Source organism: Balaenoptera ricei, chromosome 7 (genome assembly GCF_028023285.1).
Source record: "Balaenoptera ricei isolate mBalRic1 chromosome 7, mBalRic1.hap2, whole genome shotgun sequence".
In the NCBI taxonomy this organism is placed as follows: domain Eukaryota; kingdom Metazoa; phylum Chordata; class Mammalia; order Artiodactyla; family Balaenopteridae; genus Balaenoptera; species Balaenoptera ricei.
In genome coordinates this window covers 120,198,188-120,224,921 of record NC_082645.1, presented here as the reverse complement: position 1 = coordinate 120,224,921, position 26,734 = coordinate 120,198,188, and the positions used below count along the sequence as shown (strand labels likewise).

At 57.2% G+C, this 26,734-nt stretch overlaps 1 protein-coding gene and 1 long non-coding RNA gene across 9 annotated transcripts in view; one reads left to right on the top strand and one right to left on the bottom strand.

Annotated features, from left to right (window-relative positions):
• Window positions 1-26,734, top strand: part of HDAC4 (histone deacetylase 4) — a 291,082-nt gene that overhangs the window by 82,867 nt on the left and 181,481 nt on the right. The window lies entirely within an intron of this gene.
• Window positions 13,740-15,488, bottom strand: LOC132368767 (uncharacterized). Its single transcript, XR_009504160.1, has 2 exons — window positions 14,702-15,488; window positions 13,740-14,053 (listed from the first exon to the last, which is right to left on the bottom strand). It is a non-coding gene; the product is annotated as an uncharacterized LOC132368767 (long non-coding RNA).

The window sequence follows — 26,734 nt, the reverse complement described above, 5'->3', positions numbered from 1 at the left end:
AATTCTCTATGAAGACCCTCTGGAAACAAGCCTGGGGTTCTTGGCTGTGAGCTTCCCTCCTGGGTTGCTTTAAAGCCTCATGGAAGTGTTACACTCTTATTAGGAAAATCCGTGCTGAGTGGCACTCAGGTTACAGCGCTGCACTGTGTCCAGGAAACCGTCCCCCTGAGGCGCAGAGGGGTTTTGGCTGCTCTAGTTCTGAGTACGGACCCCCCTCTGGGTCCTCACTTTCATGTCTATAAAATGACAGCTAGTGTTTGGAGTGCTTTCTGGGTGCTGGGTTGTGCTAAGTGTGTTGAAATTGCTTACATAGCCCTCAGAACACCTGTAAAATTAGGTACAGATGGTCCCCGACTTAAGATGGCTCGACTTAAGATTTTTCGACTTTACGATGGTGTGAAAGTGATTCGGGTTCAGTAGAAACCGTACTTTGAATTTTGGGTTTTGTGCCTCTCCTGGGCCGTGGTATGTGGTGTGGTCCGATCCCCTCTCGTGATGCCGGGGCAGTGCATCTCCCTGTCGGCCCCGTGATCACCAGGTGAACAACCGATACACTGACAGCTGTTCTGTTTTTCACTCTCAGGACGGTGTTCAATAAATCACATGAGACAGTCAGCACTTTACTGTGAAATAGGCTTGGTGTTCAATGGTTTTGCCCGACTGTAGGCTGACGTAGGTGTTCCGAGCACCTTTAAGGTATGAGGCTAAGCTGTGATGGTCAGTAGGTCAGGGGTATTAAGTGCATTTTCAACTGATGATATTTTCAACGTAGGATGGGTTTATCAGGACGTAACCCCATTGAAAGTCGAGGGAGATCTGTGCTTTTATGACCCCCATCTCACAGATGAGGAAACTGAGGCTCAGAGAGGGTGAATGACTTGCCCCCAGGCCGTCTCACAGCGGGGTCCAGCCCAGGCAGGGCCTGGACGTTGTGCGGCCACTTGCATCCGGGTGGCCGAGGGGCCTCACCGGGCCGCCTGCTGCTGAGCCTTCTGTGCTGTCTGCGTGTGAACGTCGGAGATGAGGGCAGGAGTCCTGACGTTGACGAAGTGGGATGCTGTAGAAGAGTGGGCAGCAATTCCTAAATCTGGGTCCTGGGAAGAAAGTGTAAAACACTCGAACATCCTTATTCCATTTTGCTTGTTCTAAAAGAGAACTTGAAAAAAAAATCCACCGACCGCGTTTGGCCTTCCAGATGTGGTTGTCAGAAAATTATCTGAGTAAGTAGAACTTCTCCTAAAATCATTCTCTTGAGCAGGAGTTGCCCTTTGACCATCTAGAAAAGCATGTTTAGCGTCACGGGTGGTGACGGGGCTATGGAGAAGCGGTGTGCGTTTCGTAGATGCGAGCGGGGGCGGCCCAGGCGATGCGGAGGACGTGTCCTTCTGACCCTGGGTCCCGGTACCTGGCTGTCCAGCCCTCTGCCCTCCCAGGCCCCTCACCCCGGGTCCCAGCAGTGGCCCTGGGCATCACTGGGAGGCCACTGTCATCTTGGCCTCGGGCTCTGTGGGGCTTTTTTTCTAAATGCGACCCCTTCTTCATACTTCTAAAAGTGGCCCTGTTCCCCGGAGGGTTCTGGGCAAAGCCCCCACCCGGCCAAGGGCATGGAGCCCATTCCGGGACCCGGGCTGTGCCCAGGGCCCTTCTCCTCCTTCGTGTCAGGGTTCCAGACCCTTCTGAGCACCTGAGGCCAAAAGAAAGCAGACTGTGCCGGGGCCAGGCCTGAAAAGGGGCACCCTGACAGCTCGGCCCTTGGAGGGTTCTCTGGGGTGTCGATGGCCGGAGCATGGACTTGAGGGCACGGACAGGCCCACCCCGGTCCTGCAGCCCCCGTGGCCCCTGCTGCCCCCGTCACACCGGGCTCGTGACATCCCGTGCTTCTCAGGAGCCCCTTCCAAAAGGTTCTCTCACTGAACAGTCCCAGCCCAGCGCGGGGCTCTGTGGGAAGCAAGGCTGGGTCCCCAGTTGTCGTCTGGGGGATGGGGGCCCCGCCTTGGCTCTCACTGCCCACACCCACCCCCTAGTCACCATTTAAAACCAGGCGGGCACTGGGGCCAGGCTCTGCTGTGCCCGAGGGCCTCGGTCCTGCTGTCCCGCTGTCAGCCAGGCCCATGGGGACTCCTGGGGGCCGGGACGCTGCCCTGATGTTGAGCGGGTGTCCTGTGGCTTGTTTTAAGTGAAGAGCATGCTTTCCAGCATACGTTGTGCGTGGAATCGTGAGGGCTGCGACGCTGGAGTGTGGTCAGAGCGGCCTCGGTGGCTGTAAGACAGGCCGAGCGCGGGGCCCAGGCGCGTGTTCCACAGGAGCGCGTGGCCTTCCAGCAGGTGTTAGTCGAGCGCTCGGCGCCTCGGCGGCGACACTCAGTGAGCAGCCTGGCCAGGGTGGCCTCTGAGGTCCTCGCGCCCATCGGGAAGTCGGTTCCGCAGCTGCAACCACTGACCTCGGGACCCGGGTCAGCGGCTCACATCCGACCGATGGGCCCTGGGAGTCACCCCAAGGGCTGAGCTTTTTCTGCCTTCTCATGCGTGAAGAGATGGGAGACGAGGAAAACAAGTGGAAATCAGGGGGTTATTCAGGAAAGTGAGTTCCCGGGGAAGAACTGGGGTCCCTGTGACCCCAGACCCATTGTCAATTTCTAGAAGCAAGACTGACTGCAGTCGGCAGCATTCTGAGATCTTGAATCCCCCAATAATTACTTAAATCCTTACGCAGTAAGCCGGGCAGTCCAGAACACTACGGATGATTTCCCCTGTGGGGAATTACTGTCCCGTCGAGTTTATCCACAGTTGTTCATTCATCTGCGTATTTCTGTATAGTTGCTGCCTGCAGGGTCAGCCTGAAGGTTGCTTAGCTTCATGGCCTCTGAGGGCAGTGACAGCTGTGTCCCCAAATGTGTTTAGATAAAAGGGCATCAGATAAGTGTTTGCTGAAGATTCATCTGTACAAATTCAAGTGTGTGTGTGTCTATAAATATAGTTAAATTTGGGGATAAAGGTTTCATTGGTCCATTTTTGTCTAGGGATGGCTAGAATTTAGTAACTAAATGAAACTAAGCTGCACATATGCAAATAATTTGAACATGATTGAAAACCAAACGAAGTTTTTTATTTATTCTGCCTACCAATCTGGAAACTTCTAGAAGTTATTTTGGAATTCTCATTTGAAAATAGATCATGCAGAAATAGTGTTATATATACAAAAATACAAAAGAAACAAAAATAAAAGTGAGAAAGCTCCTTGCCCCTTTCCAGGCTCTGGCAGAGCGGCTTCTCCAGAGAAAGGGGCAGAAGCAGGGTCGCCCTGCCACCGGCTCCAGTGCGGGGGGGGGGGATGCTCCCACGGTATGGCCTTTGGGGGGCACTCGGACTCCCCAGGAAAGCGGACATAGACCCACGGCGCGCCACCGAGGCAGGCGCAGCACAGCTGTTGGGCGGAAGGAGTGAGGAATGTTCCCGCCATCACCCCGAAAACGTAATGAGGACGAAGGTTTGCCACATACTGTGTCGCCTGCCCGTGTGCCGTGTGTCTGCCCGCGCGCTGAGAAACCGACAGACTGCAGCACGCGTGAGAACCAGCTACTCGGTTGTTGTCATTGCAGTTAGAAAACATAGCAAACTAACAGTCAGATGAACGTGGCGGTATCCGCGCCACCAGATTGATTTATCGTCGGCCGTGGATCGAAGGACCCCTTACTGCCTTCAGCGTGTGCTGCCCCACGCGAAGGTCTTGCTAAGAAGAGGGGCTGCAGGCCAGGCCCCGACATGCCCCGGCCGACCACCCCGAATGCCCTTTGCTGGGCCGGGGCGGCTCACCCTGAAGACCTTGCCTCCAAGTCATCTGCGTTTTTATAGGGTTTGGGTTTTTTTTTTGCTAATTTAGAAGTCACACTTGGAATCCTGTTCCCACTTGAGGGTAGAAGCTCTCACTGTCCTTCCTAATCCCTATTAAATGGTGGTTTAGGAAACAGTTATCCCCTGTGTCGGCAGGCCCAGGGAGCAGCCCAGTGGGCTCCTGACTCCTGGGGCCTCCTGACGGGACCCAGTGGTGTTTACGGGGCCTGGCAAAGGGGGACATCGTCCTCTGTGCAAAACTCTGCCTCTGGCCCAGCTCCCGTTTTACAACAGCCTTTAGAAGGAGCGGGACGTTTAAAGGACTTGAACAGTTAATTCGTCCTGAGTTTTTGTGATGTTTTCCTGTACATCCGTCACGTTATTCCATCTGCGCTTCATGGCGGCCCTGAGAGTTAAGCCGGCCCTGGTGCACTAATCTGCTTTTTCAAATTATTAATAATGAAAGTGACACCAGGCCACCACCTAGTATCACTTCATGCTCACGGCCAGTTTACATGGCTCAGCTTGTGTGATCCTCACAGCAGGTACTGAAATTCCTGGGCCAGGTGCTGGGCCGGCGGGCTCCTGCCGGGCCGCGGGGATTGAGGCCTCCGGCTCCACCGTGTGCCTTTCCCGCACTGATCCCATTCACGTGTGAGGCAAGCTCAGGTAGCAGACTTGGCTGAGGCCAGCTGTCCCTGATGGGGCGGCCGGGCTGGGGTGCAGGCCATCTGGTCGCAGTGGCGGGCTGTGCCCGCCTTGGGTGCTTCAGTGAGGGAGGGGCCGAGGTGGGAGCGGGTGGGGAGGGCCTGCAAGGCCTCGGACTCAGGGGCGCACACGTCCTTAGTGGGTGCGCGATGGGGGCTTGATGCTGGACTTTGATGGTGACACCAGGGGAAGGGGGCCTTGGGTATCGGGGCGCTGGGGGGGCTCCCAGAGTTCCCGGCAGAAACATGGGGGCCCGGGCCTGCCCCGGAGGCTGGGTGAGCGCAGGTCCCGCTTCTGTGACGGACACGCAGCCGCTGAAGCTTCTTTTTAAGAACGAGGAATGAGGCCTCTGGGGGCTCCGGTATGCAGTTTACAGATGAGCCATTTGCACCAGTAACTCGGATGGCGTTCGCGGCTGACTGGAAGCTTTCACTTGATGAGAAGATCGTGGAAGCAGTGACGCAACGGGTTGGTTTTCTCAACTGTGAGTTAAAAAAGCTGAAAACATTATGATGACAAGCGATTTCAAGAGGCGAACAAAGCAAAACAGCTGGAGTGAGAAAATAAACAGAATTGCAAACCCGGGCTCACTGATGCTTGTCCAGTTCACGGTGTGCTTAGGATAGGCTGGCCCCTCAGCCCAGGGTCCCGCACCCCAGGGCACCACAGCCCAGGACCCCTCACCCCTCAGCCCAGGGCCCCGCACCCCTCGGGCCCCGCACCCCACGGGCCCTGCCAGAGTTGCTTGGCATTGATTGCAAAAGGATGGGAACTATTCCCCTTTCCAGTGGAGTCCGGGTCTCGATGAGAGGAAGTGAATCGTTAACAGGCACTGCAGAAAGACAAAAATAAATACATTAGAACAGATAAAAAGAAAGAAACAGTTCTTCCCAGTCGTCAAGCCCTGGTGGCTTCCTGGGAGCGCAGTCCTCAGACCACCTCGTGTCTGTCCTCGCTCCTGTCCCCAGGGCTGGGCCTCACACTGGGGGACAGGCCTGGCCGGCGTCCTGCACACAGAGGAGGGTCCCTCCCTCCCCAGCTGCCTTGGCCTCCAGGTGCCCCATCAGGACCCCTCTGTCTCCGTGGCCATGACTCGGGCTCCTTCTCTCTCCCCGCTCGGGGTACCAGCCTTCTTGTCCTAAACACGCAGCGGGACGCTCTGGGGAAGCACCGGTGGGCATGACCACGGACACTGGGACCACCCCGTCCTCTGCCGGAGGGACAAGCCCCGGTCACATGCTTCATCCAGCAGCCTCACCTGCACTCGCACAGTGGCGATGACTCCGTCTTCCTCTCAGCGTTTTTCACGAGGAAACAAACGGATGAAGCGCCAGCAGGATTCAGACGCGCGGGCCGGCCAGTGTGGAGGGCCCAGGGTGGCGTCGCCCTGGAGACTCGTGGCTACTTTAAGAGCAGCTAGAGGACGGTCACATTTGGGCCAAATGTGTTCCTCAGGCAGAAGGAACATCCCGCAGGAGTGAGAAACTCACAAACCGTAGGAACACACCCCTGAGCTGACGGCCGTTTCTGATAGAGGCTGGAAGGGGGGCTGACTTTTCAGAATGAGGGCACGGGGAGAGGGGGGCTCCTTTCTCCAGAGGGTGCCTTCGGCTGGTAGGTAGTGGTGGTAGGAGACAGGTCGCCACGAGGGCTCTGGGTGTCTGTCTGCCTGAGGGGCTCAGGTGCAGGGGCTGGTTCTGCCCTGGGGCTGGGAAGAGACAGGAGCAGCCCTGGAGGGATGCTCCCAGGGCAGGGGGACGCCCGGAGCGAGGGCCCTTGCTTGTGGAGACTGGGCCCTGCAGTCCCGGGACAGCCCGGGTGCAGATGGGCCGGATGAGGGAAGTGGGCTTTGTGCTTTTCCCGTCCCTCGTTTCTCCCACCATCAAGCAGAGAGCAATCGTGAAAAGGGAGGAGGGGGAAAGGGCCGTCTGGAAAGCTCTGTAAGGACTGGAGAGGGATTGGGCGTGGTGGCGGCTCCCAGAGCTTTGCTGGGCATCGAAGGTGTGCTGGTCCCACTTCTGTGTTTTCACGTCCATTTGGCAGGAAAACTCAGTCGGATTAAACCACATTTGCCGAAACAGAGTCGAGTCCTCTTGGGAGGGTTTTTTCGTGCTCACCTGGAGGAAGAGGAAAGACACTGGTACAAAGACAGCTTTGTAAAGAAGAGCCCTCCTCGGGCCTCTGATCAGGGACATCCGCGTGGTGGGGTGACCTCAGCTCCGCAATGGAGGCCACGAGCCACGTGTGGCCATCAAGCGCCTCTAATGTGGCCAGTGCGACCGAGGAGCCAAGTCTTGCATCTTATTTCATTGTAGTTGGTTTCCGTGTAAGTCGCCCCAGGTGGCTGGTGGCTCCCGCAGTCCGGGACAGTCCAGGCTGAGGGCTTTGTTCAGCTATTTGAAGGTACAAGGCTTACTCCTTTTCAATTTCCTGGTGGGGATAAAAAAAGAGGGTGCTTGTGTGGGAATGGGACGCTTTTGACAGGAGCAGCCTGGGCAGCGGTCACTGAGTTTAGGCCCCTTCTCGAGGCTGTTTGGAAGGTGGGGCAGTGGAAGTCCTGTGCTGCCGAGAGGGCCACCCACCCTTCTGGGGCAGGGGTTCATCCGGCCTCAGTGGTGCAACAGAAGCCGGGGGGGTCGCTGGTGGAACTTGGGAGAAGTTCACAGGACACAACTGCAGAAGCCCCGAGGCGGCATCACCCGCTCTTCTGTCCCCTCCCCCGGGTTGGTCCCCTCCCCTCCCATCTGCTCCGTCCTCAGCTGTGTCCCGTCACTGGCCTGGCCTGGCCGGTACGTCCCTCTCGGGTTACAGCCGGGAGCATGCGGCTCGAGCAGGGTGGGATGCTGGACACGCAGGCCGACAGGTGTCCAGATGGGCTTTCTCAGGCCAGGGTCTGGAAACTCACAAGGAGCCATCAGTGTAGACAGACTCACTCCATGATCCCACCCTGGGCCCCTCTCCCTCAGGGATTCATCTGCTGCTGCTGTGTGGACGTTTGGAAGTGACTTAGCCAGTAAGTAAACACTGGTCATCAGCCTGTGAAACATCAGTGCCAGTAAATATGTGCAGCCGTCCTCGCCTTGCACACGTGTGGCCAAGGGCACCCTCCAGTCCCGCTCGCCTCTTCTCGTTTCTGATCCCCAGGGCGTCTGCCTGGGATCAGGCCATGCACGTGTTTTTCTTAAGCTGTTGAGATAACTTCTAGCCCCTTTTGTGCTCCCATGGCGCCATTCGATGTCCCTGCCTGAAATAGCTGTGCTTGGTGGTAGCTGTTCTTTCTACCGTTAAAAGAAAAAAAAAAGGATCATTGATGTGTCGGCATTGGTGTTTTGGCGTGTGGGGACTGTTCACGGCGGCAGGCTGCCACCCAATCCCAATTCTTAAATATTTGACAAAGAAGGGGATTTTCCTGACACAGTCTTTTTTTTTTTTTTTTTTTTTTTTGAGTAAATCATGTTATTCATCGTGTGACACGGCTAAGTCTGTGAGAGATTCTTAGCAATCACATGACAATAATTCTAAGAGGGACGTTCTGCTTTATTAAGGTAAGTGCCGTATCCAGCCCCTGTAGGTGAAGCGTGATGGTCTCCCCGTTGTCGGCTTCGGATACGTGAGCTGCGACTGTGAGTTCAGGGCTTTGTCCAACGTGGCAGAGAGTCTGTGCTGCCCATCCCCATGCTGCTCGCTGGGATTGATTGATTGATTGATTGATTCATTCATTCATTCATTTATTTATTTATTTATTTATTTATTTATTTATGGCTGTGTTGGGTCTTCGTTTCTGCACGAGGGCTCTCTCTAGTTGCGGCAAGCGGGGGCCACTCTTCATTGCAGTGCGCGGGCTTCTCACCATCGCGGCCTCTCTTGTTGCGGAGCACAGGCTCCAGACACGCAGGCTCAGTAGTTGTGGCTCACGGGCCTAGTCGCTCCGCGGCATGTGGGATCTTCCCAGACCAGGGCTCGAACCCGTGTCCCCTGCATTAGCAGGCAGATTCTCAACCCCTGGCTCACTGGGATTTAGATAAAGCAGAGTTTAGAACGAGGACGCGCTGTGCAGATAAACGAGGAACCTCCCGTGAAGCACTTGGCACACGGGGACTCGGCAGCTCGAGGGACGACGGTGACAAAAGGGCTTCGGCTCTAGCGGGTCTGCAGTGCGCACACGCTTGAGCTGAAGAGGCCCCGGGTCTCCCCTGAGATGCGAGGGCTGTCGTGTCTATGGGTCCCGACTGTGAGTCGGGCCCTGGAGGCCTGTCTCCTCCCTCGTGATGCCCGGGGGTCTGCCAGCCGCAGCTCGTCCAGGGGACCAGCCAAACCAGTCACGAAGCCTGGGTTGGGTCCCAGCCTGTGCGCTTCCGGAATGCCCAGGCATTATCCCGCCATGCCCCTGGCTTGCTGTCCTCCAGGCGTTTGGTGAGGAGGAGTATTTGGTTTGGTGTTTCTTGTTTATGCTTTAGTCTGCTGAGTCTTTTTAATCATATGAATATCTTGTGTGAATATATTGAATACATTCACCCATGATGGTTTCAGCAGACTTAAAATCCGGGATGCACAGGTGTCTCTTCCATAGTTTCCTTAATCCCTGTCTTTTTACAGCATCTTCTCGTGACGGCAGTGCCGCGGGGTAGACGCAGGCATAGCGGCAGTGGTCACGATGGTTGGCCTTGAGGTGGCTGTGAGACGGGCCCACGGCCGCTCCGTGGTTGGAAGAAGACCTTTGACCTTTCTGTGTAGAGAAGGAGCGGCCACTCCGTGGGTCTCAGCTTTCTCCAGAGTCCTGGCAGGATGAACACAGCCTCCCGAAGGCCTCTTTTGGTGTCTGTGGCGTCAGAGGTGGGGCAGCCTGAGCGGGCCTGGCCCAGCCTGTGTCCGGTGGGCTCGAGCAGGGAGGCGCTGTCCCGAGCGAGGCCTGGAGCCACACTGGCCGGTGTCTCCGAGGTGTAGCGGGATTCCTGTGGGGAGGGTCTGGGTGACGCTCGCCTGACCTGCTGCCACAGAGCTTCGTCAGCTGCTGAGGATGCGGCCCGGGCGCAGGTGCTGCCCTCCAGCTAGGGGAGCTGCAGGCACGGTGCGGGGACCGAGGGCTCGTGGTTGCGTGCACTGACCAGCAGAGCCTGGGCCGCAACTCCGGAGCCTCTGTCTCAACACTGGGCTGTCCCGTGTCGGAAGCGACGACGTCGGTGAACCAGACAGAGACAAAGGCCGAGAGCTTCACCGGTGGGTCAGCTCGTGACCCTGCTGCGCCCCAAGCCGCAGAAGGGGGTCCTCACCCCGAGCTCTGGTCCCCTGAGCCCCTGCGCCGAGCTCACATCATGAATGAGGTTGGTTTGTGGCTCCCCAGAGGCCAGGGGCGCCAGGCACAGCTCCCGGGCAGGGTGGTGTTCTTCTTCCGAGGCCCATTCTCTGAGCAGACCACTGTGTCCATGGAGCTCCGGATGCCCCAGTCCCCATTTCAGAGGCTGGGGAAAGTGCCTGCCGCTCATGGGAAGTTTGAGGGGGCAGATGCCGCCCTGCTTGCTCATCCTGGACCCTGGTTCCTGCAGAGCTAACAGTGTGGCTCGGTCAGGCCCCTGAGGCCGGGAGGGGACCCAGGCCTGGAGGGCCATCCGATGCTCCCACCCTGGCTTCCAGGGGGCCCTCCCTATGCCCTGGACAGGGACCCGGGTGAGGGCGCAGCTCAGCCTTTATGCTGAGTAGCATAACGCTAATTCCTTTTTTAAAATATAAAAATAAACAGAAGCGATAATTTTGTTATTTTGTTTTTCCTGTGCCCCCGGGAACATCTTTTGGAAGCCATCGAGATTACTGTTTCGTTTCTTTGACAAGAATAATCAAATGTTGAATGTCAGGGGAAATTAGGGCATATAGTTCCAAGATCGTCTGATGTAGACAGGCCTGGTGAGCGAGTTTAGCCGTTCATCCAGTATTTTCTAAATGTATCTTCTGCCAAAGGCCCCTCCGTTCAGGTACAGAACCCTGACTCCTGTGCTCCACCCTCGACCCACCCTGGCCCCGTGAAGCGCATCTACAGAGTCTGGTGTGTGACAAACACCCATTTCACTGTCCCCAGGTGGATCGGGAAGTCCTGCCCAGGTTTCTTTTTGAGTGACTGATGTTCAAGAAAAAGAGCCAGAGATGATCAGATAAATACTAAGTCCTAAAAAAACAGTGAGGGTTCTCGTAAATGCCAGCCAGTGCTGTGACCCTGATCCCAGGAAGCCCTGCAGGGTATCTGAGGCCCCAGGAAAAGTGGTGACCCTTAGAAGCTGAGTGTCAGCACTCAGCCGGCCATCTGCGTTTAAAATACAGAGACAGTAACCAGTGAAACCAGGAGAAACCAGTGGGCAGCGGCCAGCGGGCAGTGGTGCTCCGGGATGGGGCTGAGCGTGCCTGCCCTGCGTGGCTGTGAGGCAGGGACCCTGCACCGGGGCTGAGGAGGAAGGCTCCTCCGTGGGACAGTGACACACCTCCATGCCCGAGGCACACCTGTGGCCGAGCGTGCCGTGTGTGCTTGTGTGTGCGTGTGACACGTATCTGCGGACGTGCTTCCTTTCCGTCTGTGCCAACGGAGTGCCCGGGGCAGGTGCTGGCGTCCCCATGCCTAGGCTCCCGCAAGGCTGCTGTCCTGCCCCGCCCGGGCGCCTGGGGCAGCCCCCAGCCTCTTTGGGCCTCAGCGGTGTCATCTGTAGAATGGGGCACGAGGGTGCTCGTGTCCTCGGGTCTCTCTTGTGTGAGATCAGGGTCCGTGCTTGTGAGCTCCAGCCCCTGTCTCTGACTTGAGAGCAAGGTTGGAGGCAGGGGCCCCGTGAGAAGCCACTGTAAGTGAAGTGTGAGTCTGCGGCCGAGCAGGGAAGTGTCTTAGAAAGAGAATGTAGGTCACCGGGTTCCCGGTTCCTGCACGGCTCCCTACCTGGTTTGGAAGGAAGGTGGCCTTAGGAATACAGGTGGCAGCAAACTGTAAAATAATTATGACAAGTGCATTCTCTTTGAAAAAACAATGATGCTTTGTTCTTTCCTAATCGTAAAGGTGGGAACTGTTTATTTTAGGAAATTTGTAAGAGGGTAAAAGTATTTGCAGACGGGGAGGAAGGTCCCTCACCGTCCTCTCCTGACCCGGTCACCGACGGTCACCGCTGCGAGCACGTGGGCACGGCTCTTCCCAGTCCCTTCTCTTGCGTCCTCCTCGTGTGCTGGTGTTTCTACAGGCTGGCTTCTTGATGACAGTAAAGTTGTGCTAGCGTGCACCTTGCACTCACACGCTGCTGTAACGATGTTTCCGTACGGCAAGGGCACGCTTCGAGAATGGTCGGGGGTGCGAATTGTGCTGACGGGTGTTGCCCCGGAGCCGGCCTGACGCTTTCTCTGCTGTTGGACGTGGAGAGTCTTGGAGGTTGATTGTGGAATAAGAACTGGAGCAGAGCTTTTCTGGCCCCCTGCCCTGGTGCCCGGTGTCACCAGGACTGAGCAGTGGTGCCCACGGTGTCCCTGAGGAAGACACAGAGGAGCCGAGGCCGGAGCAGGGCCGCCTCTGAGGCTGTTGCCCACCCGCCCTCTCCGGCCCCTGCTCCCAGGCGGGCTCGGCCCTGGCCGCTCCCTTCCGTGTCCAGCCCTGCGCCTGGCCCGAGCCTCGCCCATGGTGGGCTTTGGGGCGCCCGTGGACACAGCTCTATGTCCTTAATTGTTCCCCACCATTGTTCTCCCCCCCTCCACCCCACCGTCCCTCCGCCCCGAGGAAAGAGCCCCACCCACCAGAACCTGGCCTGATCGGACTCTTCCCTTTATCTCCACTCTTGACATTTCGTCAGTTTCCCAAATGCAGCTGTCCTTCTCCTAAAAACCTGTTTCCTCCCTCTGCCTTTTCTGTGCCATGGCTACCACCGCCTCTCAACCGGGAGGCACAGAGATTCTGGATTTCCCACCATCCCCTCCCACGGCTGCCGGAGAGCCCTTCCGAAATGCGGAGCCGATGGGCGGGTTGCCATCGTCCCTGGAAGCAGGGACAGGCCCCCCGTGACGGGCCTGCCCCCAGCCTCGGCCTCGCTCACCTCCCCTCGGGCAGCCCCCGTGTGGTAGTGGTCCTCGTCTGAGTCGGGGGGGCGACAGAGCACATCAATGTGACCCCAAACCCCTGCATTTGAGAAGGGTCTGCTCTGCGTGCGGCGGAACGTGGAGGGTGGGGTAGGGGCAGGGGACCCGTTGAGTGGCCCAGCTCGTTCCGGAAACAACTTCTAGTAAACTTGCATTCCTTTTTCTTGCTGTGCCGGGAAGACTTAGTGTTTTCCTGTTACCTTTAGCTGCCGGGGCCCTAGCAGGTGCTTAGCAAGTGCTTGTAATTCAGTGTTTTCCCACTGAGGTCTTCTGGGGAAGGATGGAGCCAGTGTCCTTGCCTTCAAGGTGTTCACGACGACGTCCACTCAGACGCGTTAGGACACACGCCCGAACCCTGTGTCTGGGCGTCTCAGTGCAGGTTGGGGGCCCGAGGGACGGGCGGCTGGGCGGAGGGCCGCTTCAGGAGGAGGGATGGGGCCAGCCCTTCACGGGAGTGCCCTGGTGCCCTCATGCGCCTCTGCAGCTTCGTCTTGACCCTCTCCCTCTACGTGGTCCTTCCATACCTCTGCTGTCATCAGGCCCTGCCCCGCCTGGGCTAGTCTTACCCGCTTTGAGTGCAGAGGTAGGGCCGCACTGCTTAAGCGGCCAAGGCCCCTGTGTCTGAGGTCCCACCCAGCCCAGCTTTTCTGTGTGCCCGCCAGTTGGGGACCCTACCTGCGCCTCCCCCGTGGTGGGTGGGAGCTGCCCCCGGGGTTCGCATCCACCTGGAGAGGGCAGGGCAGCACTTATCAAACAGGGTTTTCTGGAACCCAGGGTCTTACAGGATGTTTACACTTGCTCACCTGAAAATCTGGCCAGGAAGGCAAACCCTGGAGTCTAAAACCCAGCAGAGGTCCTTCTAAAAGGGCCTGCGCCAGTCTGTTATTTCAGGGAGCCTGTAGCCCAGGGAGCTCCTGGTCCTCTCCAGGGACACTCTCTGGGAAGTGTCTTCTGAGAAGAAGGAAGCACCGAGAAAGAAGCCATTTCCGAGGCTGACTGGTGGTGGCCCCAGGACCAGCATTTCCTGGGAAGCACGGGACCCCAGGACACCAGGGAGCTGCCACTGGCCAGGTGGGCAGCCCCGTTCTCTTTCTAGACGGATGTGCAGCTCCTTTTTATTATTATCATTATTATTTTATTTATTTATTTATTTTTGGCTGTGTTGGGTCTTCATCTCTGTGCGAGGGCTTTCTCTAGTTGCGGCAAGCGGGGGCCACTCTTCATCGCGGTGCGCGGGCCTCCCTCTCACTATTGCGGCCTCTCTTGTTGCGGAGCAGAGGCTCCAGACGCGCAGGCTCAGTAGTTGTGGCTCACGGGCGTAGTAGCTCTGCGGCATGTGGGATCTTCCCAGACCAGGGCTCGAACCCGTGTCCCCTGCATTGGCAGGCAGATTCTCAACCACTGCGCCACCAGGGAAGCCCCACTCCTTTTTATTTAAAAAAAAAAAAAAAAAAAAAAGGTAAAACTGCATCTAGTGGGCCTCCTGTTTGTTGTTTGGGTGGTAACTAAAGTTGGAAAGTTCACTTCCTGCCTAGGGTCCTGAGTGGTCTCTGCTTTGAGTGCTAATGGGCTGGCTTTTAAAGGGGGCTGCCACCCCAAATCCCTAGGAACCACGGCCCCTGGCTCCCGGGAGCTTGCCTCCGTCCTTCCCCTATTCCCAATAAAGAAAGAAAAAAACAGAACCAGTATCTTCCCTACAGACCCCCCAACTCACTGCTACCAGTGAGTGGAAAATCAGGGTGGTCCTGAATTACACATGGTATTTGACCAACCCGTTATTTTACTTAACAGGTGGGATCCTGTTATTTGCTCCTCTGGAACTAAAGATAAGCATTTGAAATAAGGGGGCGGGGGAGCTGTACCCCTCAGACCCTGACGGCCCCGGGCCGCTCTGCTTTAGTGCTGGGGGTTCCTGGTCCAGGCGGCCCATCAGATGCCTTGGCTTGGTGCCCCTCCGCCCTGCTCCGGGCTGGCGGTGTTTACCCTCCACCACCCTCCTCATCCCAGGTGCTCTGACAGCCTCTGCGTCACGGCTCAAACAAACAACAAGTGCTGAAAGGGTTTGTGTTCTCACCACAGAAGAGCAGCCAGAGCGCTTGGTTTACTGCATGGCCGGCAGGGCCCTCTGGGCCTCGCCGTGCCTGTGCTGAGGCCCGGGGCCATCGGCACAGGTGTCCTTGGAAAGGCCCTGCCGGTGCTCCTGGACACCAGGGCTCTCTGCACCCACCCAGTGCCCGCGTCCAGGGCCCTGCCCGCCTGCCCCACTGCGGTGGGAGCCCGGCCCCTCCTGCCCTCCAGGGCTGGTCTGGGCCCCGAGAGCAGACTCCTGCCCAGGGATCCTTTGCGGTGCTGCAGACCCAGGACTGAGCAGTGCCAGTGCCAGTAGGAGCTCTTCTGACCCAAGGCTCTCTCCTCATGCAAGTGCAGCCAGCCCGAGCTCAGAGCTGAACCGACTCTCTGGAGCTCAGGTCCTTTTGTAGAAGGTGCTGGTGGATGCTGGAAATCTTCCTTACGATATTTAAGACGTGTGGACTTGGGAGAACAAAGCGAAAAGCACCCACATAGATGTCTCCAGGGCTGCCTCCCCACCTGCCAACTGGTGCTGTGAAGTAGAAATTAACCTAAATTAGGAAGATAATTGTTCCCGTGTTAATTGCAGGTTGTCCTTTAAAGCTGTTTTCACTTGCAAGGTCTCAGCGGCAGGCTGGCTTCGGGCCCGCCCGTACCTTACTGCACGCTGGCACCCCGGACCCACGGTTCCAGAAAGCAGCGGTTGAATTCCGTCGTTTCCCGAGCCCTCCTCTTGCTCCACGGACGCATCTGGTGACGCATTCCCGACGTCCCCACTGTTGGTTGCGTGTCCCCCCAGACCCCTCGCCCCAGCAGGCCCCGCCTCCGCCCCACTCCCCCTCCCAGGGGCTACGAGGCTCGCTCTCAGCACAGGCGACATAAACAAACACCCAGCTATTTTCAGCAGGCCCGGTTGGTGTCACAGCTGTTGGGGCCTGGCCCGTGCCCCGCCCCGCAGTTGGCCCAGGCCGGCTCGGGCCAGCTCTGGCAGGCGGCGATGACCTACAACCTTCTTGAAATAGGCTTCACAATAAGAACAGTGTCCAGCAGGACCTTGGGATGATTCTGTTGGGCTTTTTCTTTGTTCGGAACTTGGGTTTCCATGTGGAAGTGCTGTTAGAACGTGGGGTTGGCCCTGTCCTGTGTGACACCACCTGGTGTAAGCGGGACTTCTGAGTTGCTTTTTTTCCAGTTTTCATCAGTCATGACTGGATAAAACCCTTGAAGTAAAAAACTCAACCCCAGTCCTCCCTGAACAATGAATAATTGCTGAATGAATGATGTGGTTCCTCCTCCCGCCCCTCCCCTCCCCAGTGGCTGCGCAGAAACAGCGTGGTGACTCATGTAGTCGTGTGTGTGTGTGCGTGCGTGTGTGTGTGAGAGTCGTGTGTGTGTGTGAGAGTCGTGTGTGTGTGTTGAGAGTCGTGTGTGTGTGTGTGTGTGAGTCGTGTGTGCGTGTGTGTGAGTCGTGTGTGTGCGTGTGTGTGTGTGTGCGTGTGTGCGTGTGTGAGTGTGTGTGTGAGTCGTGTGTGTGTCGTGTGTGTGCGCGTGTGTGTGTGCGCGTGTGTGTGTGCGTGTGTGAGTCGTGTGTGTGAGTCGTGTGTGTGTCGTGTGTGTGTGCGCGCGTGTGTGTGTGAGTCGTGTGTGAGTCGTGTGTGTGTGTCGTGTGTGTGTGTGTGAGTCGTGTGTGTGTCGTGTGTGTGTGCGCGTGTGTGTGTGTGCGCGTGTGTGTGTGCGCGTGTGTGCGCGCGCGTGTGTGCGTGCGCGTGTGCGTGTGTGTGAGTGTGAGTGTGTGCGCGCGCGTGTGTGTGTGCGCGTGTGTGTGCGCGCGCGTGTGTGCGCGTGTGTGTGTGCGCGTGTGTGCGTGCGTGTGTGTGCGCGCGCGTGTGTGTGCGTGTGTGTGTGCGCGTGTGTGCGTGCGTGTGTGTGCGCGCGCGTGTGTGTGCGTGTGTGTGAGTGTGAGTGTGTGTGTGTGTGCGCGTGTGTGTGTGTGCGCGTGTGTGTGCGCGCGTGTGTGTGAGTGTGCGTGTGTGCGTGTGTGAGTGTGTGTGTCGTGTGTGTGCGCGTGTGTGTGCGCGTGTGTGCGCGCGTGTGTGTGCGTGTGTGTGTGCGCGCGTGTGTGCGCGTGTGTGTGCGCGCGTGTGTGCGTGCGTGTGTGTGCGTGCGCGCGTGTGTGTGCGCGCGCGTGTGTGTGCGTGTGTGTGTGAGTGTGAGTGTGTGTGCGCGTGTGTGCGCGCGCGTGTGTGCGCGTGTGTGTGCGCGCGTGTGTGTGAGTGTGCGTGTGTGTGAGTGTGAGTGTGTGTGTGCGCGTGTGTGTGCGCGCGTGTGTGTGCGCGTGTGTGTGCGCGTGTGTGCGTGCGTGTGTGTGCGCGTGTGTGTGTGTGTGTGCGCGTGTGTGTGTGTGCGTGTGTGTGAGTGTGAGTGTGTTGGCGGGGGCCGCCCTCCGTTGCTGCAGCCTGCCCTGCCTGCCTGGCCTTCCGCGTGCTCTGGAGATCAGTCCTCCGAGTCCTTGTCCGGGTCCCTCCCATCACTTTCTGGGTGACATCGAAGACTCCGGCTCTTCCCTTTACCACCCGCTGCCCTTCATCAGGTGAAACGGGCTGCCCGTGGGTCCTAAGTGTCCCGCGTCCGTGGCACTGGGCATCCCCATAGTCTGACCTTGTTATAGTTGAGAAGTTGACTCAGAAGGTAGGGAAGTGAGTACGGGGCAGGTCTGATAATTTGGAAAATGTTAGCTCTCATTTGGAAAAGAAATAATGCATTAAATTTAGTAAAGGTCGTTGATACGTTTGAGATTTTAAATTAAGAGACTGTGTCGGTAAGTGTAAACTTGTATTTTTAACTCTTGATAGCTTTTTCTGTTTGGAGTGCTCTGATTAGAAAACAACACGCCTTCTCTGTAGCTGACGGAGCCCTGTTCACTTTACCTAAAGCTACAATGCTGAATAAAGATGGATGCTTTTTAAAAATCACAAGTGGTGAAGCCGGAGAGGATGGGTTTTGGAGTAATCTGAAGGATGGTTACGCAGCAGGCGTTAGGGTGGATTTGTGCACCCCTGCTGGGAGCAGGGAACTGAGTGTATGAAGGGGGCGTTCTCAGAGGCCGGGCAGAGCCGGCTCAGGGGTGGCAGTCCCGGGCCCCCCCTGGCGGGCTGGGTGACCTTGGGACGTCATTCCAGGTGCTCGTGGGCTCCTGTGTCCAGTGGGTGAAGACAGATGACGGTTCTGCCTCTTTCTTCTAGGGACTGTGTTTATTTTCCTTGTCTGCCTGTGCTGGCTGAGGATCCCAGCTCAGCCTCAAATGGGAGCAGAAACTGGGCTTCCTTCTGTTGTCCTTGACATTTAAAGGCAAGGCTTCTGACATTTCCCAACTTGAGTGCCGGTTGCCATAGGTTTTTGTAGATTTCCCTTTTCAGGATGGGTGACTGTGTTTCGGGAGCTCAGTGCTTTCACTGAACCCACTGTGATGATCATACGGCTCCCCCTTTAATTTTTCAATGTGTTGAATTACACCTACAGATTTTTTACTGTCAAACGTCCCTTGACTTCTTGCAATATGTCCACCTTGATTTTGGTAAATACTGTTGTTTTCATACCTGGCTGCATTAGGTTTAGTAGTACTTTAGGATTTTTTTCTGTGTTCTTGAGTTGTATTGGCTTGTAATTTTCCTTTTTCAATGTCAAATACTTTTTCATTCTCTGGAAGAGTTTGTATAAGGCTAGAATGAGTTATTCCTTGAAAGTTTAGAATAATTTATCTCAGAGTATTTGGGGCTCATGTTTTCTTGGTCGGTTGATTTTTACCTACTGGTTATACTATCTTGAATAGTTACTAGTAGTCTGAGTGCCTAATTCTTATAGTGTTAATTAGTTTTTTAGCAATTTGTCCATTTCATCGACATTTTCATGTTTATAGCCATGGAGTTTTTCAATATTTTCTTATCTTTTTGAATCTCTGCTGGATTTGTAGTTATGTACCCTTTTTCATTTCAAACATTATATATCCTTCTTTTTGATTCATCTTTGTTAAATTTTTAAGAACCAACTTTTGACACTTGACTTGCTTAGCTATTAGTAATAGGTTTTACCATTTCTGCTCTCCTCCTCCTCCTCGCTCTGGGTATTGTCTGTGTTCCTTTTCTAACTTCTCCCGTTGAGTATGCAGCTCACTAATTCTCAGCCTTCCTCCTATGATAAGTCACACGTGTCCTTGAAATACAGTGTGATGTGCAGCCAACAGGTTTTGACACTTAGTGTTTTTATTTACATTTTGGTTTCTGAAAGTCACAGTGATCGTATCCATCCTTGGTATGCTGTCAGGAGCAGGCACTCACCTCTGTGGTCTCCCTGCTAAACACACAGCCCCGGACCAATCAGGAGCACATCAGACAGTCCCAACGGAGGGAACATTCCACAAACTACCTGACCCGTACTCCTCCACTGCCAAGGTCATCAAAAACAAGGAACGTACTAGGAGCCATCACAGCCCAGAGGAGCCTGAGGGGAGGTGATGACTAAATGTCATTCGGGATCCTGGGTGGGGTTCTGGGACCGCAAGAGGGCGTTAGGGGAAAACCAAGGAAACCTGAGCGAAGCATGGACTTCACTTAATGATAACGTATCCCTGTGGTTCATTAGTCGTTACTAACACTGCGTCCGGGGAACCCAGGACCCTCAGGCCACGTCCACGGAGAGTGCACCCAGCTGCCCCCGGGGGGGGGGGTTCCTCGTCTCCCATTCCCTGTCAGCTCCCTGAAGTCACCTTCAGGGTCCCCAACCCCCTGACTACAGCGGCCCCCTCCTGGGGACTCCCTGCTGGTCCCCCTCCGTTGGTCTTCCCACGACGAGGAGGAGGGGAGAGTGGACACCGAGAGGTGTTGTTATAGTGGGACAGTTCACACGAGTTTTGGTGTGCAGCTGCCGCCGGGCGATCGCGGCCACACCGTGGCAGGGGCGTCGCTATGAAGCCCCCGTCCCCAGCCCAGGTGTTCAGGCCACGAGTCCAGGAGACGCCTCTCGTCTTTCTCTTTCCCCGACCCCGAGGTGCACTCGGTGCCCCCTTCCTGGGGCTCCTCCTCCAGACTCTGCAGGCCCACCTGCTCCTCCGTCCCTTTCTCCCCGGGGTGGGGGGCGGCCAGGTGCTGCCCCCGCCGTCTCTCGAGAGCCGACTGCTCAGCACGGCCCTCGTAAAGCTGAAATCACAGGCCCTCGCGGCCAAGTGTACTGAGACACACAAACAGAGGCGCCCGGTGCTGAAGGCCGCGCTTCCCGGTTAGGGGCTGCATTGCTCTCTGACCCGCCCTCGGCTCCTCTGCGTGTATGGCAGACGCCCGGGTGTGGTCAGGCCCCTTCTCACACGGCCTCGGTGACTTCCCGGCCGTCGCCCTGGCGAGGGCTGTCACCCCAGCCTGTCTGGAGCCCCTTCCCTCCTGACTGCAGGGACACCTGAGGACTCACCTGCATGCAGGTTGTAGCTTGACTCTCAGCTCCCAGGGACGCCTCCCTGGCCGCACCCCTATCTGCTCCCCTGCAACCCGCTTCCCGGGGGCTCTCTGCCCCCCGTGATCATCTCGACTCATTCGTTCACCGTCAGGTTCCGGAGCGCGGGCTCCGGGCTGCGAGTGTCCCTTGCCCTCAGCTGCCGCCACTGGGCCTGCGTGCACGTGGACCACTCCCGTGGGTGAAAGCGTGCCTTTTTAAAACATTACACACACACACACAGGGACAAAACTTGGAGGACTCGTGTAGTCGCTGGTAACAGTGGGCACCTTGGGGGATGCCTCCTGGGTCACGCCCCCCCGCTTACGTTGCTGTGCGGCCGCCTTGTCGGGCCACTGTAGGTGGTGCCTGTGTCATCTTATCACGTGCTCTCACCTCTCGGAGGGACCAGCGGGCTCGGCTTAGTGATGCTCACCCAGGCCGCTGCCCAGAAGCAGCTCTGTGCCCTTCCACATCCTGGGGACGCGGGACAAAGGCGTTTAGGGTCCAAGGCTGGCTTTCTTTGGCTGAGCGTCTCAGGAGGGCGTGGCACGCTGGCCTCTGGCCTTTGTCCCAGCCTCGGGGGTTATTGGCATGATCACAAAGGAGAGGATGTAAAGTAAAAATTTCCAGATGCTTTTTTTTTGGGGACCAACACGTTTTCCAGGGATGACAAAGCAGAGCCGGCTGTGTCTCAGGTGTGTTAAGAACTTTCGTCACGGTGTGGGCAGTTCCTTAGCTGACAAGCCAGGAATCCCAGAGTTCTTGGAGACAAGGGTGCTTTGGGGAGAGGGTCCCAGGGTCCTCTCCCCTTTGGGTGCATGTAACAGTGAGCCACTCCTGAGTGGGGGCCGCCCACTCTCCACGGACCATCGTTAGTGGTTCTGGAACGTGCGGAGGGAAACTCAGAAGCGCTGCACTCACAGTGTTTGGTTCCTTTGAAAACATTTGTAAACAGCCCTTCACAAAGTGTGGAGCAACGCTGCACGAGGGCCTGGCCCTCTTCCCCAGAGTGAATACCGCTGGTCAGTTACGCAGCCCGGCTCTGAGGGTGGAGACACACCTTCACTTCAGGGTCTTCCCACTTCTCGCCTGCAGCCCAGCTGCCTGGCCGATTTCAGGTCCTACGTGTCACCTGCTCGCAGGAAGCCTTTGTCAAGCACATGGGGGCTGCACTGGAGATTTGCTGCTTTTGCTGCTGCTGCTGCTGTTTCTTCTGCAGGCTCACTCCTCCCTGTGCTTGCCATGCCCCACCCTCTGGTTGGGCCATCTCCCTCTGTGCTCCATCTGGGGTAGGGGACTCCACTTTCTGCTGGAACAGTGAGCAGGACTGGCTTTGGAGTCAGCAAGACCAGGTCTGAACCCCAGCTTTGTTGCTTAGCTATTGGGAGTATTACTTAGTTTCTCTGAGCCTCGACTTTCCTCATCTGTAAGATGGGTATAATAAGACCCACCTCGGACGTTTATTATGAGGATTAAGGGATTGAGTATAAGCTTGTAGCTTGGTGCCGTGTAGACATTCTGTTCACCGAATCATTAATAGTTCACTTTTTCAGTCACTGGGTATTTTCACCACCCCTGCAGGCACAGATCTCAGGCTTGGGCCTCGAAGGGGCAAGTCTCATGGGGGACTGCAAATCATGACTTTGTTTTTGCAAGTAAAGGCTATTTTTGAATGTGACAAGGTTCTGAGATCAGAGTCCTGTGATCTGGAGGAGAGCCCCAGTGCAGGTGGACCGCTGCTGTCGTGAAGGCACCTCTGGGCGTGGGCGTCTTTCCCTGCCTCGGAGGGCGTGTGGCCTCACACCTGCTCTGCCCTTCTTGTCGGGTTTCTGCAGTTGCCCCTGAATCATGGCCTTTTCTGTTTAAAGAGGAAGAATGCTGCCAAAGTGTTTGAGGAAGGGTCTAGAACCTTCTTAGAAGGTGAGTTGAAGCAAGCCTGGCGAGTTACTTTGATACGTGTTACGAGATATGTCTCTGTACTTAAGCATTTTTCTTTGCAAATTAGATTGTCAAGTGTTTTTTAAATGCTTCTGGTCGCAGAGACACCTCTTCTTGGGGACCCCCCCCCCGCCTCCTTCCCTGCCAGGAGCTCACGCAGAGTTAACTGAGCCGTGCCCTTCCTGGCCCCTGGGCCTGACCCTCTCTTGCTGATCTGTTTTTTCTTTCTTTCCCATCTGTCGTGGAGGGTTTGAAGACGTAACGGTCTGCAGCCGGTGGTGAGCACACACTGATTTCTCAGAAACCCCGCAGCCTCCAGGTGGCCTCGGCCAGAGCGGAGTCGGGTGTGGAGGTGGGCCTGTTGGGAGAAGAGGTGTCTTATTTATTCTGCGTCCTCCAGACTGGAGAACCTGAGTGCTCGTGTTACTTCAGGCCGTCCTGGCCTGACGGCATCGCTGTGGGAAAACAGCGGGGCCTTCTGTCCGAGGACCCAGTGCTGGTGGGAGCGGGGTGCTCAGGCTGGCTGGCTGCGTGCCCCTGGGGGTCTCTTAAGGTGCCTGAAAGGCCCGGTGGGCGAGTAGAAACGCCCCCAGAAACAGAGGTCCCTGCTTTGGAGCGTTTCATAAAATTTCATGAAGGATGTTAAGAAATTTGCCTTTGGATGTGTGATGGGGGCCGAGGTGGGTCACAGTTGTGCTGGAGATGTCAACGTTTCAGAGACCTTAAACGTGCTCTTTTCCGCTCGGCCTGCCCCCCCGCCGAGGGTGTGGCCCCTGTGCCCACTTGGGTCGGACTGGAGGACACCCCCCCCTCCTCTGCCTACCTCCCCTCCCCGCATTGGTCCCACCCCTGTGTCTGTGGGAAGGCCGAAGGGGACAGGAAACAGGAAAGAAGTTGCGGTGCCCGTTCTCTGGGAGAGCTCGAACAGCCGAGATGCTGGAGGTGGGCTGTCAGCGGCTGGAGCTTGGTTGTCCGCTAACCACGCAGAGGAAGTTCTGTGCGATTTCTTCTGTTTCTCCTCCAGCAATCATGCAGCCCCTGCTGTGCCTGGACAGGGGCAGCATGGCGACACCAAGGTGGCGGCACCCGGGCCCTGCTTTCACGGGGCCCCGAACAGCGAGGAAGGAGGATGGCCGAGAATGCCGTCAGTGCAGAGTCCCGTGCGTCTGCAGGGGCAGACGGGGGCCCCGGGGCCGGGGGTTGCTGCCTACAGGCCGCAGAGAAGCAGGAGGGCACCGCAGAGCTGACTCCTGAACGTGTCCCCAAGTGCCAGCGGGGCGTGTGTGCAGGGGTTCGGGTCAGGGTTGGGGTGTCCTCTGAGCTGGTGAAAGAAGTTGCGAGAGTGGAGACGGCCCTCAGTCCCGACCGTGCACTGATGGTTTCGGGCCCCAGGCCCGCTCTGCCCTTCCCAGGCTTTGCTCCTCAGTTCCCTTCTGCAGCAGGACCGTGTCCGTGGAGCGGCCTCACTTCCAGCTGGAGGGCCTTCTCTCTCCATCAGTCATGAATCAGTTTGGGGGAGGTGCGCATGGCCTTGTGGGGGCCACCAGGGCCTCTGAGATGGCAGTGCCCATCGGACGTGCAGAACCCTTGGGCTGCCTTTCCCTCCTGGTCCTGCTGCACTAGAGACCTGGGGTCCAGGTGGGCAGAGCTGTGATCTGACAGCCCTGCCCCAGAGACAGAGGGGAGAGGATGCAGGAAGCAGGGCAGACCCGGGCAGTACAGCTGACTTGGTTTCCTTTGCTAACAGACATTTTTCACACCTTCTCCTCCTCTTCCGGGCCCCCCTCAGTGCTGCGGGTCAGGCCTCCCCGTCTACATGGGACCAGCGCAGCCTCTGCCCCCTGGTCTGCCGTCTCCGGCGTTCTCTGCGTTGCCACCAGCGTGATCTTCCCAGCATCGGGTTGGGTGGCTTCCTGTGTCGGGCCCATCCCTGGTTCTCCCCATCTGCGGAGGAGGGCATCCAGGGTCCCTCATGACTGCGTGTGGCCCTCCAGCCCCGTCTGCCACCCTGACACCCTGCGGGGTCCCCGTCCCCGCTCTCTGAGCCTCTTGCACGTGCCGCTCCGTCTGCCCGGAAGGAGCTTGCCCACCTGTCACCTGGCCCGGAAGGAGCTTGCCCACCTGTCACCTGGCCCGGAAGGAGCTTGCCCACCTGTCACCTGGTAGGTTCCTGCTCATCCGTCAAGCCTCCTCTCCTCTGGGACGTTTCCCAACCAAGGCAGGCAGCGGCGGCTGCGTCTTCCCCGCCCTTACGTAGCCCCTCGGGGTAGCCCTTGGCATCTCGGGGGGCATTTCTGGGGCCCCCATCTCTTCACCTTACTGAGCTTCTGGAAGACAGAGTCCTGGCTTTCCATGTCGCCTCCTCACCCTCCCAGGTGCGTGTGGCACCCGTGGCGCTGGGAAGTGGGACCAGGGGCTGTAGGTACCGGGGAGCCTGGGGCTGGAGCTGGCGTAGAAGGGCACCAGTGCCCCGCACAGGGGCACACATGTGCAGCCGGGCAGGCCCGGGCCTGGTGGTCGCTGACCCGCCGCGTGCCTCCCCCCCTCCCGTCCCCCCTGCCCTGCTGTCCGCTGCAGGGGCAGAGGCTGGCGATTCTTCCTCTGTGCTCCACGCGGCCGCCCTTGTCACACTCTCAGAAGCCGAGTGCACGCATCCATGTGGAAGTTCAAACCGGCAGCACCTCCTGGACCGGGACGTCTCTCAGTGACTCAGCAGGTTCGTGTGCCTGCCGCGGCTGTGTGCGCCCGGGGCTCGGACAGTTATGAATCACACGCTTGCCTCTTGATTTGCGTCAATCAAACCACATGTGAAGAAAGCAGCAGCGAGCGAGGCTTTGCTGGCAGCTGGGCATCCAGCGTGGGGACACTGGCCAGGGACAGCCTCAGGGGGCCGCCCGCCCCGGCCCTGTGGTCACCCCCCCCCCCCCCCCCCGGCCCCTTCCCCGCAGTGGTGATCGGGCTGTCTCTGCTCTTTGCTGGTTTCCTCCTGGTGATCCTGCGGTCGCGGGAGAGGGTCACGGTTCCGGGAATGTTGACAGTTCCAGGGAGAGCCACGGCCTCTTCTTTGTCACAGAATGATTTTAGAACGCGGCTCTTTGAAAAGATTCCTCGTAAGAAAGGCTTAATTAAAAAGAGCTGTCGTATGTATAACTGGATCACTTTGCTGTATACCTGAAACTAACACGCCATAGTAAATCAACTATACTCCAACATAAAATAAATATTAAAAAAAAAAAAAAAAAGGGCTGTGACTGCTTCCCGCCCTTGATGCACCTGGTGGAGGGACTCTTCCAGAGCGGGGAGGGGCAGGGCCCCAAGGCCCTGGGAGACCGTGGGACAGCAGGGAGCTTTGGTCTGCGCCTCGGGGACTCTGAACCTTGCTGAGCAGCCCCTGGGTGGAGGTCTGCCCTCGTGGAGTCGCCCAGCAGCTGGGTGTCCTGTGCCCACAAGGAAGCCCTGTGACCCAGGGCCCACTGGGGCGAGGCCCATGGCATCACTGGTTTCCTGGCTTGGCTCGGTGAGTTTTGTTTGAAGTAGGCACGTGAGGTTTTCATTTTTACTGTAAAGGTTACTGTTATTATTCTTGTAGTTTAAACTGTAGCTGACGTCCTCGCTCCTGGCTACTCCCAGCTTGAGTCGCATCTTGGGAGCACATGCCCTGCCCTGCTTCCCAGCATGGCCTTGCCCAGCGAATCCTGTCTCTCTGCCCTTAGAGGGAGGTGGGGCCCCCGGGCACGCGGAGCTGACCCTGGGTGCTGCCGCCCTTGGCAGCGACCGGACGTGTGCTCAGGTGTGACGGCTCCAGGGGAGGACAGGGACGGGAGTGCTCCCGAGGGCGGCATCTCCTGAAGTTTCTCTCTGGACCCGCTTAGAGAGGGTGACCTTCCCATACCCGGAGCTCAGGTTTGCATCTGCAGGAACCTGCCAACAGCCAATCAGCAATGGCCAGGAAGCAGAGCAGAGGAGCCCCTGAGTCCAAATCCAACCCTTCCATCAGGCATCTTTCTGCTTGTTTATTATGTAAACTTTCCAACATTTACGAAAGTAAAAGAAAACAGAGCCGTGAATGACCAGGTGGCCACCCCACGTCTCCACAGCCACCGGCCGGGGCCAGTCTTGCTCGTGTGTGGCCTGTCTCCCTCCCCCGGCTGTCATTCGTATGTCTTAGAAGATTAGGACGCTTTATGACATGTAACCCTCGTACCATTATCTCAGCTGAAACCTTGATGCTTTAATGCTGTCAAATAGTCACTGTTTAAAATCCCTAATTGTCTCAGAAGACTTTTTTCCTGGTTGTTGTTCAGATAAGTGTTAACTGAGGTCCACCTGTGGTCTCTCTCCCTCTCTCTTTTTCCTTGAAGTTTATTCGTTGAAGAAACTGGCTGGTTGTCATGTTGAGTGTCCCAGGTGGGACGTCACTGCTTGTGCCCTGTGGTGCCCACAGCGTGTCCCTGTCCCTCTGTTTCTGGCAGCTCAGGGGTCCAGTCTGGAGGCCGGAACAGGCAGGAGGGGTGGGTGCCCCCGGGGGACCCGGGAGGCTCAGGAAGCTCCGGGGGCCCCCGGCTCACGCCGCGCTGGCTGCAGGGCTCTGCGGGGGCCTGGGCTCAGCCGGCCTCTC